The sequence below is a fragment of the Delphinus delphis genome, chromosome 9, assembly GCF_949987515.2.
Source record: "Delphinus delphis chromosome 9, mDelDel1.2, whole genome shotgun sequence".
NCBI lineage: Eukaryota > Metazoa > Chordata > Mammalia > Artiodactyla > Delphinidae > Delphinus > Delphinus delphis.
In genome coordinates, this window is record NC_082691.1 from 73,750,230 (window position 1) to 73,763,225 (window position 12,996).

Sequence of the window (12,996 nt, forward strand, 5' to 3'; positions counted from 1 at the left end):
CAACGTGTACATGATCATTTACTCAATGCAGTTCATTTTTGTAGCTAGCCAGCAAGCATTTATTTTTAAGAAATGCAGGAGTCAATGTCTCTGAGAAGAACAGCCACAATCTAACCATCTTGTCATATCCATTCCCTGGAACCTCAGGGGTAGAGCCTTCCTACCAGCTTCAGGGAAGCCCTATCAGCCTTTCCCTCCATTCCTCAATCTTCCATTGTCAGACGGTGTCGGTAATTGGTTTTTAATTGGTTCATTTACCCGAATGATTTATACTGCCTCAGGTAGACAAGATTTAATGACACCCATTACAGGGCTTTAGATTATTTCACAAATACATATGCTGTTGTCCTTCAAGACTGAAGATCGTGCATATGAGTATTATCATTCATACATCTCTGATGTAGAAAAGTCCAATGCAAGGCTAACAATGATAAAAAATAATAGTTTATCAAGTGTGAACTATGGACCAGGCATTTTGCTAAGTACTTTATACACATTATCTTATTTAATTGGCATTTCCATAAGAAGAGAAATAAACAGAAACAATGTCCAAAGTGTTGCATTTGTTTTGAACAGAGACTGTTTACAACTGTTTCTCTTTAACTGTCCAGATGAGAAACTAGGTAAGAAATCTAGATTTGTTCTTGATTCTGATAATAATTGTGAGACTTTAATCCAGTTACCTAACCGTTGGGTTTAGATCGACTCTCCTGAGAGGACTCTTATAGTTCTGAGATAATGTGGCTGACTATAGATTCCTATTTCTCATTTTTATTGACTAGCTGCTTGGGGTGCTGTCAAATCTTCTATTGTATAACCTATGTTTGTACTTCAATGTTCTCTTGAAACATAATTTCTGCCTAATAGGAACACAGTTAAATATTTTTAAAGTTTTTTATAATTAGTTTGCATATACACACACACACATATCATCATACATGTGAACTGAGACCTATTGATATTTAGATATAGATTCTAATGTTGTTTATGTAAAACAACAAATTCAAATGGACTCTTCTGATTGAGTCTGGATAAATTTAGAGAGGCACATTTTAGGATTGGGGCTTTGTCCAATTATAAAGATTTGCACAGAAATCATATAACAAATAATTGGGCGTGTCATAAAATATCTCGCTTTAATGAGAAACAATCTTTGGCAAACCTAGATATTTTTGCAAGAATATTTCTCTTACTTGGTTAAAAATTTTTTTAGTATTTACTTTGTACTTATGGTCATTGACAGACTTTTGTTTAATATTCACTCCTTCAACATGTACAATTTCTAAGGATAATGTTGCATTTTTCTAATTGTTTCTCACAGTATCCCAAGTTTAGGGAAGCAGATTTACAAAGATTTTACTCAAGTACTGTTATGTCTCAACTCTGGATTAGTGCAGACATATTTAAATGTAATAAGATCTTTACTTGCACTAACATGTGCATGACTTGATGCTTCAAATAAATTCAACTCAGTTGTATATAAATGTAACTGGAAAAAAAATAAAGTGGAGAGGGGAGCTTACCTCAGAATTTATCTGTTCTAAGGATGAGAAAACAGTCTTAAAATGTCTGTTGTATCTTTTTGTACCCAGATGACAAGCATGAAGGGGCTGAAAGCTCTGTTGACTGAAGAGAATTTAGTGGTAGTAGATTTTTTTATGTACTTAAAGACATCTGGGGACTTCCCTGGTGGTGGTTAAGAATCTGCCTGCCAATGCAGGGAAAAGGGTTCAATCCTTGGTCCAGGAAGATCCCACATGCCGCGGATCAACTAAGCCCATGAGCCACAACTACTGAGTCCATGTGCCACAACTACTGAAGCCCGCGCACCTAGAGCCCTCGCTCTGCAACAAGAGAAGCCACTGCAATGAGAAGCCCACACACCACAATGAAGAGTAGCCCCCTCTCGCTGCAACTAGAGAAAGCCTGCGTGCAGCAACAAAGACCCAACACAGCCCAAAATAAGTAAATTAATTAACATAAATAAATAAAGTTAAAATGATACTTAAAAAAAAAGACACCTGGGTATATTTCTCTGAGCTCTGTGCTGTCCAGTACAATAGCCAATAGTCACTTGTGGCTACTAAACACTTGAAATATGCCCAGCCTGAATTGAGAATGTGCTGTAAATGTAAAACACACACCAGATTTGGAAGACCTGGCATATAAAAAAAGAATGTAATTATATCAGTAATAATTTTTATATTGATCACATATTGAAATCATAAATTTTAGGTATGGTGTTAAGTAAAATATTTATTAAACATCATTTGTTTCTTTTTACTTTTTAAAATGTGGCTCTCAAAAAAATAAAATTATATTTGTGGTTCATATTATGTTTCTATGGGGCACTGCAGCTCTAGATTCAGACTGCATTGTCTCTGACGATTATTTCTTGTCATTGAGCTATGTGTCTGTGAGGTTTGATGCAACAATTATCTGATGAAAGATTAGGAATAACACAGGGCTTTGAGTTTACCCAGGCCAGGAGTGGTCAACTCTTCCCTGAACTGTCTTGCTGAAACCAGCCCTTGCATCTTACCTCACCACCATCCCCTTCCCCACTCCTAGTCACCATGGTATCACTCTAAATTTAATAATTTGGACTCTGGGAAAATATATTATGTATCACATCTAACACTGTGTGCCAGGCATGAGTCTCAACTCTTCACATATCAATTTATTTAGTTCTCATAGCAATTCAACGAAGTAGGTTTTATTATAACCTGCATTTTACAGATGAGGAAACTGAGGTACAGAAAAGCTAATAAAGTTGCCCAAAGTTCACAGAGCTAATTAAAAAGTAAAAATGAGGCAGTCTGGAGTCAGAGCCTGAACCCGAGCACATATTTTTCACTCTCGTTCATTTTCATTAACCACAGATTCCACACCCCTCCTACACCCCAGTTGCTGGGTTCTTCATACTTCATAAATCAGAAAAGGTCCATCTCTTTTTCCCAGAAATTTCACAATTTTTACTTTTTCATGCAGAGCAATTTAGCATTCTTCTCCCTACTCTATAGAATCCTGGTCTTCCCACACATGTCCTCAGGCTCAATTTTTTACAACCAAATGGCGAAAGAGAAAACTTTTTTAAGGGGAAAAAAAAAGTAAGCCCTTGGAAGATAGCAGCATCTGTAAATATTTGTGAATTTAAATGACATTTTGTTTCTTACCATTACCCTTATAAGGACTTTGTGTGAGAAATATTGTTATCATTAAGCAAATTAGAAAACTGGGTCACAGAATGTAAATAACATTCCCAAGCTCACACAGCCACCAAGGGGGTTAGTAAAGGGATTCCTGCCAAACGGAATTCATAACTCACTGTACTAGTCATGCCTCACATCTGTTCACATCAGTTGAGGTTCTTCTGGACACTCTGTCCTGGGGCCTTGCCTTTACCGTAGCTCAAACCTTGGTCAATTTAGACGGTCATAGCTCTGTCTGCCATACACGAGTTATCACCACACTGCCACCAGACACGGCGAGGATGCCTGAGCAACACTTCCTGACAGCATGGCATTGTGCCATCAAATAACTTTAAGAACACCCCTTCCCCACCATCTATGTCACTGTCTTTCACCAGGTTATGGGAAAGGAATCTCTAGTCATGTTTTATTGTGAGCACAAATGGTGTCTTTGGTCAAAAACCTATGCATCTTAGAAAAAACCAGAACTCCTCAGTTTATAATTGTTATCCCCACGTAGATAAAGGGAAGATGAAGATCCGGAAGTACCATTTTCTCTATGTTAAATAAGGAAATAAAAAAACGCTTTCCAGTTATAGGAAGATGGAAAAATTGAAGCTATTAGAAAGAAATTATTTGTGGATCAAAAATAGTTAAAAGAAATGTGAGTGTTCAGAACTTGACTGGAGAGCAAACTAATCAGCCAATGAAACCCTTTTAAGTTAATAATGAATGTCTCATCTCAACTTGAAACAAATCTGTCTGCTCTACTGGAAACATTTAATATCAAAGGAGAGGAAGGCTGTCCCATAAAGCCATGGTAGCATTTGAACATCAATTTCACAGGTAGTGTAATTTTCTTACTAAGGACTGAATATCGTATTGAAGCCTACTACAGAAATACTACTCAAATTCTCCACATAAGTCATCTGAATAGGAAAAGTTTCAGCAGAAGTCAGAGGAGATATAGGAAAAAAGGCCGAGGGTGATGAATTTCACTTATGACCAAAAAACCATGACCTTGACTTATTTCCATTTAATACTAATCTATTATTATTATCTCTAAACCAGGAACAAGTGAAACTGAAATCAGTCAGAAGCCAGAGTTATTTCTGCTCCAGATTTACTCTAAGTAGTGCTGTGTCACCTGTGCATTTGTATGCAAGTGACAAGACTTGGAGAATGTTCAGTTCTGATCTGTGCTTTTTCTACTATTTTAAGTCCCAGGGAAAGATGATAGTGATTTGAACCTCTGTGTTTCCAGCATATAGCACATGGATGGCATGTAGAAGATGAGAAAAACATTTTATTAGTCTTCTCAGTGTTATCTTGTATAATATATGCAGTTTTTTATTACCCATATAGGAAAAAGTTTTGAGAAATGTCAACCTAAAATTTCAATTGTTTTAAAATATGTTTTTCCCTAGGCATCCCAGAAGACTGTCACTGTGCAGAGTATGGGAAAACCTTGACTAGTTATGTCTTTCCGTTTCAATGTGATTTACCAGAATACAGGAAACATAACAGAAACTGTGATGACATCCCAACTCCCAAATGGTCTCTGGATTCAGGTTTGGTTACAGCCAAGTCATCAAATGAAGTTCTTTAAATATTTTCTGAATGGTGTCCAAATCTTGGGTGAAACTTTATTCTGTTAGGACTAACATATGAATGGAGTATACGGAACTATAAAAACAATTGTTGATTTTATATACAATTAGCCTCTGCAAGTTCACAAGGAGAGTCATTTCAAGTACAAGTCACAAACTAGGGCTGTAGGTTATTTATGAAATATAGTTTTGCTTTTAAAGAGCCAATATTTTAAAATTAGACTTTATGCTAAAATCTGCATTTCCATTCTATTTTGAAAAATTTGAAGATCTGATATCTTGTGACCCAGGCTTCCTCATGGCAATAATTTGCAGGGTCCACGTACCTGAAGCTCCTTTAAATTTTCAGTTCTTCACAGCTCCATCTTCCCCAGGGAGCCAATGGCCAAGTGCCTCGAATTTTAGTTGCCTAGCAAACTCCTATAAGCATTTCATGTTACAACCTTGACCTAAAGAGTCCATGAAAATCCCCCAAAAGAGCAAAACTGATGAAATACAACCTTCATGAGTGTATTCTCTCTTCTGCTCTCAGAAGGCAAAGATTGCTGCAGAAAACCACAGTTATGAAAACTGGTACTACTGTTGAGGTTACCAATTCCCATCTCCACAGGGTCCAGCAGTGTTTTACTTTCTCTGGAAAAGTCCCTTTCACATTCTAGATAGCTTATTCCCAAAGTATACCTTATTCATGAATTCTCTTTTTCCACATTCCAGTCTTTACAGAGAAAATAAAGTCTATGGAAGAACTCACTCAACTTACTATCCTTCTGCTGCTATACTTCCCTATTGCACCTCACATAGCTGTGTGATCCTGGGCAAACCTTTGAAGATTTCTTAGCTTCTAATTTCTCCTTAGGCAATTGAAACCCCTGTGCCTAACTCTTGGGGTGACAATGACTAAATCAGATCAGTGATTAATAATCAGTAAATAAACACAGTGACTAGCAAAGAAATTGTTTTCCTTCATGGGGCCACTTACCTTCCCTGTGCCTGCCTCAGAGGATGGAGATGTTTGATACCATCCACCTTGACTCTCTCTAAATTTTTCTTCCTGAACAATCTATCTTGTTTCATCTGTCACCTCCTTGAACTCCTGAAATACTGTTCATTCATAGGATTCTGTCTTTGCTCCTTTTCTAATCCTGTTCTACTTATTTTTCCAAGGTTATCCCAGACATCCCCATGGATTCTAAACTACTTCCTTTATTCTGGTGTCTCCATGTCTGTACATCAACTTCCTTTTTCATACTTTAGTCATAAGATTCTCACTCCTGACCTTTCATCCTCCACTCTACTGCCTAAGTAACATCGCTCAAGGCAAAACTGATCCTGCCAAAAACATCTCTTTTAGTTTTGGGCCAACCTATAGGATAAATTCCAAATTCTTTAGATCACCATGCAAAGATCTTTATAACAGGTTCACACCCATTTTATGTGCCGTCTTGTATCATTCTGCTACAACACACTGTGCCAAACTGAATTTCTCACCTCTTGCTGGTTAGTTCAGCCACTTGCTGTTCCTTCTTCCTGGTAATATTCCTCTCTCTGCCCCCTGATATGAAAATCTCATTTTTTCTTTAAAATCTAGGTCAAAATGTACCTCAGTCTGGAGAATTCTTCATCTCCACAATTAATGTGGGTTCCCAAAGTAATTATCAATTCATTGACATCACTATACTGCCCTGTTTCTCTCTCACACCCAAAATAAATAGACCCATGCACTCATTTTGAGACTTCTTAATGGCAGGAATGGTGTTTCACATGTGAATCTTAAAGCCCTAACACAATACCTGTTGTATGATAGGATGGAGAAAATGATAAGTTAGTTCAACAAAACTTTATTTTGTCCTGACTTTACTGTGTTATTCCTCTCAATCCATGCAGCAACCATATGAGTTAGGGATTATTAATTAGAGAAAAATGAGGTTCAGTGAAATTATTGGGTTAAATTAGTAAATGATAAAACTGAAATTTTCTTCACTAAATGTTTGTTGAATTAGTGAATGATTCAATAAATCAGTACAGGGTGTCAGGTAAATCTTTGCCAGTCTTTACATAGTTAACTATCAGGATAGTATGCACTATATATAGTACTCTTTAAAAACGTTTGAGATATTTTAGTGTTTATTCATCACTACATCAAATTAAATTCATTATCCGTTATTTTGCCGAATTAAACAATGCCCAGGAAATAGTTTCCAAAAAGTAACTTAAATTTACCTACTGAACGACATATTTCACACTGTTTCTTAAGTAACATACCAAGTTTCATTTGTACATGCTTTAATATACTATGAAACTAAATGTTAAAATAACAAAATTTTAAAATTAATGCCAAGTAAAGCAAAGACACATAGATTGTTGTGCTATGTGTCTCCTAAGGTTATTGTTATAAACCTAATTTAAACTTTAATTATTTTGTTGTAAAGCAGGGTCATTGAAAATCCAGGCAATTATTAAAAACAATTTATGGGGATTATTTTTAACAAGAGAAATTCCATTAGTGTACTATGTAGTATCAAATGTCTTTGGTAATCTTTTCATATTTCACGTAGTTACAAGCTTATTCCCTTTTTAGCTGCATTATGAAATGTTAATAACAATACCATTAATTAGTAATACATATTCATTGAAATTTAGTGACTTAAAGACCTGTCTAGCTTCATATTTGTATTGTCCTTTGGGACACATATTCCAGACCTAGCATCACATCCAACCATAGATAGTGAGAATAAGATGATCTAGCTAGCATAATGTTTTTACAAAAAGATGAGGACCAGAAAGTACACACATCCTTTTTCTAACATGACCAAACAAGGAGGATGACCAAGGACTACAGCTCAGTCTTTAGACTCCTAACCCAGTAAATATTTTTTCTATTACAATGAAACCTATTTTCAATTAAACCTATTTTCAATAGTGAAAAGATAGAACAATGATTTGATAAAGACAATTCACTCTACCCTATTGTCTTGTTTTCCTTTCTAAGGTTACTTACTAGCCTTTACTACATTAATGCCACATATCCAGTATATCTATAAATTGATTTGTTTAGTCAAATCTGTTTGAGCAATTAGTTTGACTAATTATATGACTAAATTATTGGTTAACAAGAGCGGCTAGTAAGTTTATGCTAAAATAACTAATCAAACTGGTTGTTGCTTATAAATAAATACATTCAGTGGCTGAAGATATATTTTATTCTTTGTTCTATTGTTTTAGTGCACATTCAGCTTCTGAGTGAGGCCATAGTCAATTGTTAAAGGTTGTAATAAACTCAAGACAATTTTTTTTTTTATACGACATCAAATAATCACTTTGACTTACTTTTCATCTTTCTTCTAGTAACTCTGGCATCATGTTTCCTAAGAAGACAGTGTGTTCTGGATTTCGTTTTTTCACTTCTGGAAGTCATCACGAGGAAGAAAAGTTGGTATCGTTTGCCACCTGGGAACTCAGGACTGGAGGAGACAAAGGGAAATTGGGGTAATAACTCACATGAGAAAGTAAACAGACAAAAAACAGATACAAAAAGTCTGAGAGAAAAAGTATGAAAACAGAATTTGGTGAATGTGAAGTATCACCTATATAATTGTAATAAAAGTTTCACTTAGTTATGCTGCTTTGCTCCAAAGCTTAGAAACAATTTCAACAACTAAAAGATATTTTTGCTTCCATTTAAATGTTGATCTAATCCTATCTGTGTTAAAGACTCACATCATATGAAGTCAATGCCGAAACAAAGATATGTTACACAAAAGAAACTCATAGCTTCTGGCTAGTGTTTTATTGCTGAAAAATGTCCAGAAATTGTTATCAGTCAATTCTCTCTGCTTCTCTATGGGGATGCAGCTCCCCCACTTTATTTCAAATGCTCACTTCCCTGGAGATTATGTGACAAATGAGGTTGGGGTGGATAAGAAGTGATTTAACCACCTCTAAAGATTATTTTCTCTGGTGCATCCAAATTGTCTAAAATAATTTTTTCCTAGGAAATAGATTTGGGTTTATTTTATACAGAGGAGGAAATTCTGAAAAAAAAGAGAGAAGAAAAAAGAAGCACATGTCAAAAGATAAAATAGTGCAGCAGAAGGATTCATTGCCTAGGTAACTTTCTTCTTCTCTCATTTTACTTTGCGATAAGTTCTCAATGGACTGATTCATTTAAGCTATGATTTTTATTCATATTTTTAAGCTGTTGGGCCGGATGTTGAAATCTCCCTTGTCACCAGTTAGACTTACTAGTTTTAATGATTTGGGTTTTAAATGAAGGTCATTATATAATATCCTGCATTGCATGCAGATTATAAAGTTCCTGCTAGCTTTACCTTTTAATTAAATTATTCTTTCAAGTGGAATATAGAAGTAGAAAAGTCCGTCTTCTTTTTATATTGAAGAGACTCTATAGCCAAACTTTTCATTTATTGCTGAATATTTAAAATAATGTTCTTGAATAAACGTTGATTGGATCTAAAAGAATTATTTGTTTAATAAATCTTTTTCCCCACCCAGTTCAATTACCTACATTCTGCAGATAATGTAATCCAACATATGACTCTCTTTCTCTCCATACATATATAGAGATATACAGAGATACATATCTATATATCTATCTTCTCTATCTTGTCCTTCATTTTCCAATATCTCTGATACATAGCTAAACAAAAAAAGAAATAAGAGAGATAAGACTTAAGAGTGAATTTGTTGATTAACACTCCAGAAAAAGTGATGAACTACAAGTCAGGGAAAAGGGAAGAGAAAAGTTTACTGGAAGGAACAGAGTGATGGGGGAAGCTCTGTGGGAAAAGCCCATTACCCCGGGTAGGTCTATTCCATCCAGCAGTTCAGCTCTCTAAGATGGGTATCTACCATGAGGGGAGAAGGGGAGAAAGTTACTGACTCTGGTTGGAAGGCAAGCCTAAAATTCACTATCTGGAGTAGTATTTGCCCATGAATGTGCTAAGTCATGGAGAGCCAACTGTGACAGCCAACTTGACAGGGGCATAGGGGAAACTGACAATTCTTGGTTTGGAAAGTGAACCAAAAAAGCCACCAAAATGAATCATGATACCAGGAATAACCCATTCGGTAAGTCACATTTTAGAGTCAAAATTTAAAAATCATCCTGAATAGACCCATTGTCTTAGAAAAGTTGAAGGAAGACTAAAAGGAGAGTTAGAAAAGTGAATTTCTGGGAGAAAGTAGGACAGCAGGAAAAATCAGTCTTTTTTCTTATCTATTGCCACCTAGAACTGTGTCATAAATCTTGACCAGAAATGTCAGTAGATGACATCTGAATGCTTTTTAAACCTCCCATTGCTGAAGGTTAGTGCTCTAACCTCTCTGGATGGTCTCTGCTATCTAGAATAATAAACAGTTGTTGGGTGGCACCCATAAGTCAATGGCCTGATTAGTCTATCAACTTGCAACGTCCCTGCAACTCTCTTAACTAACACTATCTGCTGAACCATAGGATTGACAGCCTGAGCTTTAGTCTAGCAATTGGGTACCTCTGCAACCATTTGATGACTAATGATGCACGGCCCTTTGTTTATTTGCTTTCTCTGAAATCTGATCCTGTTTTTCATTGCCCCCTTCTAGGTTTGATACAGAACTAATTGTTGGCAGATGTGGCGAGTATTTTGAGCTAAGATATAGTATTTGTTTGCACTGTCTGAGTTTTCAGCCGGAACCAATGTCAGGTCATTGCAGCTGGTTTCTATCAAGACTCTGTATACCGTAGACCATCCACCTGACAAAACAAGATTTGCTCATGTGACCTTCATCTGAAAGCCTTAAGTACAGGAATTCCACCAAAATAATAGGGAAATTTTGTTGGAAATTACTAATCAAATTAATGAATGGCTTAATTTAATTTTTATTTACATGTAAAAGACGATCTTACAATATACAGGAAAATGTGTCCTTTAAAAACATATTCATTAAGATTTATGGTTTTAGCTTACCATGAGTACCAATTTTAGGCTTAAAAATTATATTAAATCCTTACTCTCTATATAGGCATCACTCATAAAACAAAGCGTACAAACCACTTTTTAGCCTTCATGAAAAAGAGAGCTCTCACCATCAAAACTACAGTAAACAACATGAGCTGAATCCAGCAAACTAATTTTGTATTAACATTCCTTTCTTTGCTGACAGGGTTTTCACTTTTCCCTTACATGCCAGAATCAGTATGGTGAATTATTTTCATGACCTTCCTCGTTGTTTTAAATAAATAAAAGATTAGCATTTCAGCCACCCTGTTTACATTAAACTACAAATTCCATAAGCCACAGTAGTGTTTGTGTTTTCAACTTTCATGCGTTTTTTTCCCATGAGTGCATGAGTTCATTTGATTTGTTCAGACAACCCCAAATATTTTAAGAGTGCTGCACTGTGAAGAAGTATTTATTTGAAGTAGCTGTGGATAATTTGCAAACTCCGTGATAATACAGTGGTCTTTACTAATGAAACAGAAAGGCTTTTATTCTGTAGTCTTCTTGACACTGCAGGAAATAAAGCCTCAAAGAGACCTAAGCTTTTATTAAAATGATTTTATTTTTGGATTTTATCTACTCCTTGGGTTGTCATGCGTCTTACATAATGTGATTCAAAGGCAATTTTACCTGTTTTTATGCCATCTATGTAGTTACAAGATACTTTATAGTGCTGTGGAATAAGAGTTGTCTGAATCTGAAACAGTACATTAAAAGGTATATGGTTAGAAAAGCACAAAGCAAAAGGAATCTCACTTTCAGATTTGGAAACTGTTGCAAATAAATTTATTTGGGGAAGTTCAAGATATCTTACATTACCAAATATAAGGTGATCATGAAATAAGGCAATTCCCCACTTTTTCAAGAGAAGATCCAATCAAAGATTCTTTTTAGTCAATTTGAACACACAAATATTTACGGATGCAAGTGAGGTAGTCAAATGTCTACTTACAATATTAAAATAATTACCTTATTTATGCATATTAAAAACTTATGTAAAATAATTATTAATATCACTTTATTCCACTCTAATTTCATGATTGTTTTTAAAAATCCTTCACTATATCTTTGACCTCAGTCTCTTAGGCATCACTAGGAAAGTTTTAAAGTTTTTAAACAAATTTTTTCCAGAGAATATTATTTTTAGATTCACCTATGATTGTACAGCACTTTTTTCATTCTTGTGTGAATTGTCCCTGGAAAGTATATTGCAAAAGATAAAGAACCCCTGAGCTTAACATTCAGACATATTTTTCATTGTTGTTTTGATCTCCAAACCATAAAGTACATCATTTTTAAACCAGATCCAATACCTATTGAGAAATAAAACTTTGTTAAATTTCCATTTCTTTGTTTATAAAAATCCCATCAGTTAACCTCTAAGGTCATGCAACGATAGCATTGATCTTTAAAAAAATGAAGCGACTTGGCAAAGAGAATGTTGATGTTCAAAATAAGGTAACTGGGAAAGCACCTATAGTGTGAGATATTTTATAAGTGCTTACATGTAAATCAACTAATTTTCTCCTTTAAAAAGATAACGGGGGAGATGGGAATCTCTTCTTATATTCAGGCATGCACAGTGCATTCTTCCTCCAAATCATTCAATTATCCAAGTATTATTTTAGCTACCTAATTACTGCCAAGATGAGTTACTTCAAATTTTGTTTAAATATATATCTATTTATCAAATAGGCAACACATTCTTGTATTTAATACTCAAAAGGTATTTGAAGGTATATGGTGAAAAGTCTCCCACTCATCCCATCTGTCCCATCCAGTTCCCTGTCCTGAAAGCAGCCAATGTTATCAATGTTTGTGTATTATTCCAGAGATATTTTATGTGTATATGAACCAGTATGTATGTATATTATTTTCTGTCCTTGTAAATACTAATTATCACAGTCTGTGCATATTATTCTATACTTCACTCTTTTACTCAGCATTGTATTTTGGAAATAATTTCATTTTATAGGTTGTTTCCAATATCTTGCTGTTACAGATGATACTACAACTAAAAATAATTGACAACAGTCTTTTACATATGTTATTTTGCAGGTAAGTGTGTATACCTGTAGCATAAATTTTTGGAGGTACAAATCCTGTGTTGAAAGGTAAAAACATTTGAACATTTGATAGAAATTGCCCTAATGCCTTCCCAATTAAGATTTTTTCCAATAACAACAATTTTAGTGC

At 35.0% G+C, this 12,996-nt stretch overlaps 1 long non-coding RNA gene across 1 annotated transcript in view; it reads right to left on the minus strand.

The window, feature by feature from the left end:
* Nucleotides 1-7,709: 7,709 nt before the first annotated feature.
* LOC132430708 (uncharacterized) overlaps nt 7,710-12,996 on the minus strand; it is a 29,115-nt gene continuing 23,828 nt past the window's right edge. Inside the window, exon 3 of the long non-coding RNA XR_009520551.1 lies at nt 7,710-8,262. This is a non-coding gene — a long non-coding RNA (uncharacterized lncRNA). The remainder of the gene's footprint in view (nt 8,263-12,996) is intronic.